Here is a 9930-nt window from a genome sequence, read left to right as displayed (position 1 = left end):
GATACTACTGTGCTGAAGAACACAGCAAAATTAATGAAGGTATTTGTAACGTCTGCAGTTTACAGTAAATAGACATGACTACATACAAAAGAAAAAAAAGAATAAAAATATTGATTAATTGGTCAATAAAAGCACCATCCATTCTGTACACTGAATGAGACAGGGATTTGCTAGACAAAACTACCATGGGGTCATATAGAGAATTCTAACTAATATGTATGGGCAGCTTGAGTACTGTCTTTCTTAACTTGTTGTTGTGGTTTAACCCCAGCTGGCAACTAAGCACCACCCAGCTGCTTGCTCACTCCCCCTGCAGTGGGATGGGGGAGAGAATCAGAAGAATAAAAGTGAGAAAACTCATGGGTTGAGACAAAGACAGTTTAACAGGGAAAGCAAAAGCCGCTCATGCAAGCAAAGCAAAACAAGGAATTCATTCACTCCTTCCCATGGGCAGGCAGGTGTTCAGCCATCTCCAGGAAAGCAGGGCTCCATCACGTGTAACGGTTACTTGGGAAGACAAACACCATCACTCCAAATGTCCTCCCATTCCTTCTTCCCCCAGCTTTATATGCTGAGTGTGACGTCATATGGAATATACCTTTGGTCAGTTGGGGTCAGCTGTCCTGGTTGTGTCCCCTCCCAACTTCTTGTGCACCCCCAGCCTGCTCGCTGGTGGGGTGAGGTGAGGAGCTAGGAAGGCCTTGACTCTGTGTAAGCACTGCTCAGCAATAACAAAAACATCCTTGTGTTACCAACACTGTTTTCAGCACAAATCCAAACCATAGCCCCGTACTAGTTACTATGAAGAAAACTAAATCTATCCCAGCCAAAACTAGCACACTTCTCCATGCTTGACTTCATAGCCTTGGTATAATACAAATAACTGTGTATTTGTTTATTTTTTGCAGTGAAAATCAAGGAATTGAACCAATGCAAACCAAAACAACAATAATTCTGCATTGTACACAGGGGCAGGCAAGGGCAAGACATTTCTATCTATGCTTGAGTTAATGAGAAATTATGGATCTGTCTTTTTCAACGCTGCATTGAACAAGAAATGCTTTTTTTTCACAAATCCCTAAATCAGCATTAAGATTACCTTTTCAAAGTTTGCTGCTTGAAGTTAAACATATTCATTCACATGGAGCACAACAAAATAATTAAGAACTGCAGATCAGCAGTTCTTGTGCATCTGTATTAATGTCATAGTACTTTGGGACAAGTAAAAGGTATTGTAGGCTAAAAGATAACAGGTGTCAGCTGTCTGTGGGAACTGTGCTGGTGGCATACATTCATAAGCAAGATTACTTGAGAAAATTTACTCTTCGATGAAACAGAGAGGAAGCTATTTCATATAAGAGCAAAGAACATACATCTGCTTACTCAGCAGAGAGTAGAAGACATGTTGTAACTTGTAACCCCAATGTAACTTGTTCAATTACAAAAACTCATAATACCTGAGAACTGAGCTTGGCCTGTTACACTACTGATCTGAACACATATATACACATTTTAGAAACTCAGTCTGGCAGGAAATAGAATCCACAAAATTGGGGAAAGACAAAATGAATTAGAATATCCTGCAATTTTGAGTAATGCGTGTATTGTGATTTCTTTTTCCCCACTACAATACTAGCTATCAAATAAAAACCAACTCCTATGTATGAAAACGTGATATTACTGGCTCCTAAGTAGTCATACAGAAGTACTTCAGTGTTGTTCCCATCTCTGCTTGCTTTTCTGACACTTTTGTGTGCAAAAGTTTGTTTACTAGTTTATTCCATAATTTGTATTTCCGTTGTTTTCAAATACCTGGGGAAGCATGCAGTAATGTTAGCTCATCTTCATTTTACATTGTACAGGTTTTCTGTAAATTAAACAAAGCAAAGAATAGTATATTAAGCTCAAAAATAGGTGGCATGGCTGGGCTACTAGCTGTATTAGGGCAGGAGTCCCTAAATCAGATTTTGCACAATTGCTACCCCTGATGCTGTGGACGCTCCCAACTCTGCCAAGATTGCTTGCTCAGTATGGTGACCACCAGCCCATGCCATCCTCCACACTCCTGCTGTACAGAATAGGGTCATAAGCATCTACACTACTTCCGTCAGCTCCCTTTCCCTCCCTCCCTCCTACCACAGTTCATCAGAAACTTTAGGCCAGGCATCCCTACCAGTCTCTCCATGAAACACCCAACTTCTCAAACCAAGATCCTTTCACCTTGTTTAGCATGGACACAGCCCAACAGCTCCTGCTCTGCTCTGAGTGGTTCCCCTCTGCTAGGTAGCAGCAGCTCCCCAAATCTGCCTGCAAGCTGGGTCTTAAGAGAATTGAGAACTTACCCACAGCAAATTAGCAGTGATTGTTGGAAATTTTTAGCTCTGAGGCACCTCTAATAAGTGCAGGTCTGTTGTCTGAGCATAGATGTCTAATACCATTTTAGACAATCCATTTTGTCCCAAAAAAGTGTCCATGGGGCTTGCATACAGAAGACTGGAGAAACTCATCCTTCTGAAATGGAATGCTGGAGGATATCCTAGGGCATCTAAAATGCTATTAGACGTCCGTGTTTAGCTGACTAAATGGTGTGTTCTGACCCAATAGTTTTCAGCATGGACTAGAGATTTCTCTGTTCACTAATATTTTTTCCTCCCATTTGGAGATATATTTGGGTCATGGCTATCAGACAGAAAATTGCCTTCAGAGCTTGGTGTTCTCTGAATGAAATACCTGATGCTAAAATATTTACGTGGAAGACAGTGAATGTTTTCATTTATCTGGCTGCTCTCAGGCAGCCTTAGGTATCATTCGAAGCCAATGGTACACTTCACTTGATCAGTTCTGAAATAAGCACAGTCACCTACAAGTTATCAAGACTACATTCGAAGACACACCTACACACAAAGACATGCACATATGTTTACATATATACACATATGCATATTTTTATAAATACATACAAGTGTGTATATAGACACACCAGAGATATATAAAAAGTAAAAAATACCCCAACCAACCAAAAAAAAAAATAACCCCCTCCATCTACATATATATTTATTTTTATATATAGATATAAAATCAGCCATAAGGAAGAGCTTCAGCAATTCAGAGAAGAGGGTAAGCTTCTCAGTTATTTCAGGCTAACCAATAAGTGAAACCGATAAATGTGTTAACTACTTTCCTAAGTAGAATCTCAGGGGATGTTGAGAGGAAACATATGCCAATAATTGTAAAGGGAGACTGCTGCTCACTTTTAATTGCAAAACTTATCAGTATGTTGGGTGTTTTTTTTTAAATACTGTTTAAAGTAATACTTTAAAAATAAGAATATCAAATGCAAATAATTGAGGACTGCAACAACTATAACTACTGTAAATATGAAAAGTCTGTATCTTTGAGCACTGTCATGATATTTATCTTAGAAAGCTCAGAAGCTAGAGTTTGGGTAACTGTGTCATTATTTCACCGTTCATCAGCCACTTTGTATTTACATGTCAGTTTAAAAGTTAATTAACTACTGATCCTCTTATTTTCTCTGCCTCTGTCCTTCATGTTTTCTATCTTAAATTTCCTAATGAAAGAGTAAAATATATAAACTTTTTTTTTTTTTCTATCACAATTTGTAAGCAAATTCTTGCTGTTCTCAGTTTTAGCTCTAGAGGGCTGGGCAAGGCTAACATTAAAAAAGAGAAAAAAAGTAAAAATATGATTTTAAATATTAAATTCACTACAAACCTTACATATCATAGATTCATAGAATCGTTTAGGTTGGAAAAGACCTTTAAGATCATCAAGTTCAACCATTAATCTAACACTGCCAAGTCCACCACTAAATCATATTGCTAAGCATCACATCTATAAGTCTTTTAAATACCTCCAGGGATGGTGACTCAACCACTTCCCTGGGCAGCCTGTTCCAATGCTTGATAACTCTTTCAGTGAAGAAATTTTTCCTCATATCCAATATAAACCTCCCCTGACACAACTTGAGGACATTTCCTCTCATCCTATCATTTGTTACTTGGGAAAAGAGATTGACAGCCACCTCACTACAACCTCCTTTCAGGTAGCTGTAGAGAGCGATAAGGTCTCCCCTCAGCCTCCTCTTCTCCAGACTAAACAACCCCAGTTCCCTCAGCCGCTCCTCATAAGGCCTGTGCTCCAGACCCTTCACCAGCTTCGTTGCCCGCCTCTGAACATGCTCCAGCACCTCAATGTCTTTCTTGTAGTGAGGGGCCCAAAACTGGACACAGTATTCCAGGTGCGGCCTCACCAGCGCAGAGTACAGGGGGACAATCACCTCCCTGCTCCTGCTGGCCACACTATTCCTGATACAAGCCAGGATGCTGTTGGCCTTCTTGGCCACCTGGGCACACTGCTGGCTCATGTTCAGCTGGCTGTCGACCAACTCCCCCAGGTCCTTTTCAGCCAGGCAGCTTTCCAGCCACTCTTCCCCAAGCCTGTAGCATTGCATGGGGTTGTTGTGACCCAATTGCAGGACCTGGCACTTGGCCTTGTTGAACCTCATACAACTGGCCTCAGCCAGTTCAATGGATCCAGCCTGTCCAGATCCCTTTGTAGGACCTTTCTACCCTCAAGCAGATCAACACTCCCACCTGACGTGGTGTTGTCTGCAACTTCCTGAGGGCACACTCAATCCCCTCATCCAGATCATTGATACAGATACTAAACAGAACTGTCCCCAGTACTGAGCCCTAGGGAAAACCACTTGTGATGCCACCAATTGGATTGAGCTCCTGTCCTGGTTTCAGGTAGGATAGAGTTAATTTTCTTCCGAGTAGTGGGCATAGTGCTGTGGCTTGGATTTAGTATGAGAAGAATGTTGATAACACACTGAGGTTTTAGTTGTTGCTAAGTACTGCTTATGCTAGTCAAGGACTTTTCAGCTTCCCATGCTCTGCCAGGTGTGCAAGAAGCTGGGAGGGGGCACAGCCAGAAGAGTTGATCCAAACTGACCAAAGGGCTATTCCATACCATATGATGTCATGCTCAGTATATAAACTGGGGGGACTTCCCCAGGGGGCTGCAATTGCTGCTTGGGAACTGTCTGGGTATTGGTCGGTGGGTGGTGAGCAATTTTATTGTGCATCACTTATTTTGTATATTATTATTATTATTGTTGTTATTGTTATTATTATTTTCCTTTCCTTTTCTGTCCTATTAAACTGTCTTCATCTCAACCCACAAATTTTACTTTTTTTTTCCGATTCTCTCCCCCATCCCACTGGGGAGTGGGAGAGTGAGCAAATGACTGTCTGGTGTTTAGCTGCCTGCTGGGTTAAACCACAACAACTTCATTCACCACAGGACTTTGGGCCTGGCCATCCAGCCAGTTTTTTGACCCAGGAAAGAGTACACCCATCCAAGCCATGAGCAGCCAGTTTCTTCCAGAAGAATGCTGTGTGAAATGGTGTCAAGGGCTTTACTAAGGTCTAGGTAGACAACATCCACAGCCTTTCCCTCATCCACTAAGGGGATCACCTTGTCATAGAAGGACATCAGGTTAGTCAAGCAGGACCTGCCTTTCATAAACCCATGCTGGCTGGGCCTGATCGCCTGGTTGTCCTCTGCATGCTGTGTGATTGTGCTCAGTATGATCTGCTCCATAACCTTCCCCGGCACCGAGGTCAGACTGGAGGGCCTGTTGTTCTCCAGATTCTCCTTCAGGCCCTTCTTGTGGATGGATGTCACATTTGCTAACTTCCAGTCATCTGGGTTCTCCATGGTTAGCCAGGAATGCTGATAAATGATTGGAAGTGGCTTGGGGAGCACTTCCACCAGGTCCCTTGGTACACTTGGGTGGATCCCATCTGGACCGATAGACTTGTGAGTGTCTAAGTGGTGTAGCAGGTTGCTAACCATTTCCCCTTGGATTATGAGGACTTCGTTCTGTTTCCTGTCTTGTCTTCCAGCTCAGGGAGCAGGGTACCCTGAGAACAACTGGTCTTACTATTAAAGACTGAGGCAAAGAGGGCATTAAGTACCTCAGCCTTTTCCTAATCTTTGTCACTGTTACCCACCTTATCCAGTAAAGGATGGAGGTTCTCCTTAGTCCTCCTTTTGTTGCTAATGTATTTATAGAAACATTTTTTATTGCCTTTTATGGCAGTAGCCAGTTTAAATTCTAGTTGGGCTTTGGCCCTTCTAATTTTCTCCCTGCATAATCTCACAATATCCTTATAGTCCTCCTGAGTAGCCTGCCCCTTCTTCCAAAGGTTGTAAGCTTTCTTTTTTTCCCTGACTTCCAGCCAAAGCTCTCTGTTCAGCCAGCCCAGTCTTCTTCCCCACTATCTCATCTTTTGGCACATGGGGACAGCCTGCTCCTGAGCCCTTAAGGTTTCCTTCTTGAAGAATGTCCAGCCTTCCTGGACTCCTTTGCCCTTCAGGACTGCCTCCCAAGGGACTCTGTCAGTCAGTCTCCTAAACAGGCCAAAGTCTGCCCTCCGGAAGTCCAAAGCAGCAGTTCTGCTGACCCCCTTCCTTACTTCTCCAAGAATCAAAAACTCTATCATTTCATGATTGCTATGCCCAAGATGGCCTCCAACCATCACATCACCCACAAGTCCTTCTCTGTTTGCAAACAACAAGTCCAGCAGGGCACCTTCCCTAGTTGGCTCACTCACCAACTGTGTCAGGAAGTTGTTTTCCACACGCTCCAGGAACCTCCTAGACTGTTTCCTCTCACTGTATTGTATTGTCAGCAGACATCTGGTAGATTGAAGCCCCCCATGAGAACAAGGGCTAGCGATTGTGAGACTTCTCCCAGCTGCTTACAGAATATTTCATCTGCCTCTTCATCCTGGTTGGGTGGTCTATAACAGACTCCCACCATGATATCTGCCTTGTTGGCCTTTCCCCTGATTCTCACCCATAAACACTCAACCCTATTGTCACCATCATCAAGCTCTAGACAGTCAAAACACTCCCTAACATACAGGGCTACCCCACTGCCTCTGCTTCCTTGCCTGTGTAAAAATATTTATAGCCATATATTTAAAAGAATTCCACAGCCCACAAAATACAATGTTCCCTAGTCTGATTAGTGATACTGGTTTTACTTATATTTTTTTTAATGAATGCACTTTGTAGGTCATCTTAAGGAGGAAAAATCACTGTTCTCTATCCTCCTCCTTTTTTGGTGTCTATATATTATGGATACCAAAGTTGCACTTAAATATTTCTAGTCATCTTCTTACCATAACTGTTGAAAGTTTTTTTTTTTCCTATGTACATTTCATTGGATATATCACATCCTAAACTATCACAGATATGAAATGTTTCCAGAAAAAATTTAGAAGTTCTTTCAGTATTTCTCAAATGCAATGATTACATGGATATTTACCTTGCTTAGAAATATCAGCTTGCATCTATTCTTCGCATATTAAATTATTCCAATATGCCCTTTTTGGATGACAGGATGCGTTCATTTGCAGTAAAAAGAGTTAGTAGCATCCAATAATGTTATCCTGCATCCTGTGATTGTCTCTTCTTATTAAATTTTTAATAACTGTTAGAAAACTACAACCATGTTTGAAAGAAAATTAGGAGTATTAAAGGTATTAAGTCTTTACAATTTTCTTTAAAAATGGGTAAACACTGTTAGTTTCATCAATTTGAAAAAAGCTGCACCATCAACTCAACTGTTATGAGATAGTTCAATACGTCTATAGGATAGTAACACTGTAAATACCTTAAGTATGTGAAAAGATTAGACCCTAAAGACTCCATCTATGAGACACAATGGATAGGAAACAAGACTTCATTAATTCTACTCTTCACCAAACAAAACCTTTTTCTCATTCAGTTCTATCATGCTTTGGATTACTGGTTTAAAGTTAGATATATCCAAGACAAATTAATTTAGCTGAAAACTCCTTGAGATGCAACTTTTGATGTTCCATGCAACAGAGGCTCTTGTGATGAAGCAGCTTCCAACAACATTACTGCTATGTATCAAACCAAAACGTCTGAGATGTTCTTAGCTTAATACAGCAATTATGACTATAGATCAGAACAAGTACATGATTTTTTTAAGTTTCTGTCTTTACTTACTTTTCCTCTCACTTGTAGGGTGGAGCAGGAAGTAAATGTTCCTGGAATTTACATCATAGTCCAGAATACCACAGAACAAAATTGACAAACTCTGGCATATAAAAGCAAAAGTATTTACAAGGCAAGTGCTTTGCACAGTGATTCTTGTGTTGTTCTGGACCCTTAGAACATCAAAGAGCCCATGACTTTTGAGAAATTCTAGTGTTCTTCTGTAGGTCATCCCACAAAATATCTTGTCTGATCTAACATGCTGACTTAGTTTTATTTGCTTTTGGGATTATGAGTCCTTTGGTTAAGCTTCAGTTATTTTATTCAGTTTTTCTTCATAATCAGAGGATCTAAAAAAATTTCAAACAATATAATCATATTCCTCTGGCAGTTGGAGAAAAGTGCCAAAGTTAAGTGCCAACTATCACAAGATAGCACCATAAGCAATGGTACCATGTAAACCATTGCAAGAAACATAACACATCTGTACTCTGTAGTGTGATTAAAAACCATGAGCTCATTGGCTATATGAGTAAGTATAAGAATCTCTTACCATCCATAAAGGTGGAAATCTGAAGTAGTCCTGGGAGGCACCAGAAGGTATTTTCTGATGGAGAAAGAAATTGTAGCAGTGCTTGGCCATCCTTTCCCCTTCCTGCTGAGCTGTGTTGTGGCTTATGGCCCCATGGTTTGCCTGAGCTGCCAAGACCCCTTGCTGACCTGTTGGCTCCAGCTACCCTGCCTTTGAATGATTTAAATTATTAATGTATGAATTAAAAATGAAATACCCTAATCTAAAAATTGTCATTATTTAAATATTTAATTAGACAAAAATACAGGTAGAATAGAAATAATAATACTTACAATGTACCATACTGAAGTGCTTGTGGGAAGGCACTACCAACATCTAGCAAGTAATAGACCTATAGAGAAGCCAGTACCACTTGCCAAACTGGTAATACTTGGTAATGTCCTCTCTGGAGTGGTTACTAGTAATGTTTCTTGCTAGTGTTCATAAAGAGGTTGCATGCCACAAACTGCCCACATATGAATGTTTAAAATCTCATGTTATTTGGGTGAGATTAAATGAAAGTCAAATGTTATAAATTGTTTTAGTGGTGGACTTGGTAGTGTTAGGTTAATGGTTGGACTGGATGATCTTAAAGGTCTTTTCCAACCTAAACGATTCTATGATTCTATGTGGTTTCTGTCTAGATCTCTACAGTTTATGAATAGTGTATCTAAAGACTTTTGTCACTACCTGCCACTTTGCTAAAATGAAGCTCTTGCATATGTGCATCTGGCCACTGTTCTTTCTGTCTTTGAGATACCTGGATTTGGAGTATGGTCTGGAACAAAATGCTCCCAGTCTCTGCTCTGGAATATATTTTGCCACAAAAATGAATCCACAAGGAATTCTGGTTTTATTTTTATTTATTTATTGTTTATTTTTTTATTATTTGATCTAGCTAGCTGCAAAAACTTTTCCTTATTTCTTATGACCAATAACCTGAAGCCTGTAATAAGATGCATTTTTTTTTTATTTTAACTTTAATCACTGACCTTCAGTGTTGTTTCTACACTTATATCAGGCTTGTTCTCAAACCTCACATGAACTGAAAAGTCCACTTGCTTCCATTTTCTAAAAATCTTTCAAAGTCTTGTCTGTGGAACAACTTACTACATTTTGATTTCCAAATACACCATTATCCGGCTACACTACCTAGAGAAATTTGTTCATACCTGTACACCCATTTCCCTGCCTATTCTTGCTGCTTTGGCAATTCCATTCCAAGGGCAGTGCTTCACTGACCATGTGTTGTGCACCATAAAATACCAAACCTAAGTGGAGTATCAGAACACTATTGT

The sequence above is a fragment of the Pelecanus crispus genome, chromosome 1 (assembly GCF_030463565.1).
Source record: "Pelecanus crispus isolate bPelCri1 chromosome 1, bPelCri1.pri, whole genome shotgun sequence".
NCBI classification, from domain to species: domain Eukaryota; kingdom Metazoa; phylum Chordata; class Aves; order Pelecaniformes; family Pelecanidae; genus Pelecanus; species Pelecanus crispus.
This window is presented reverse-complemented; position numbering follows the sequence as displayed.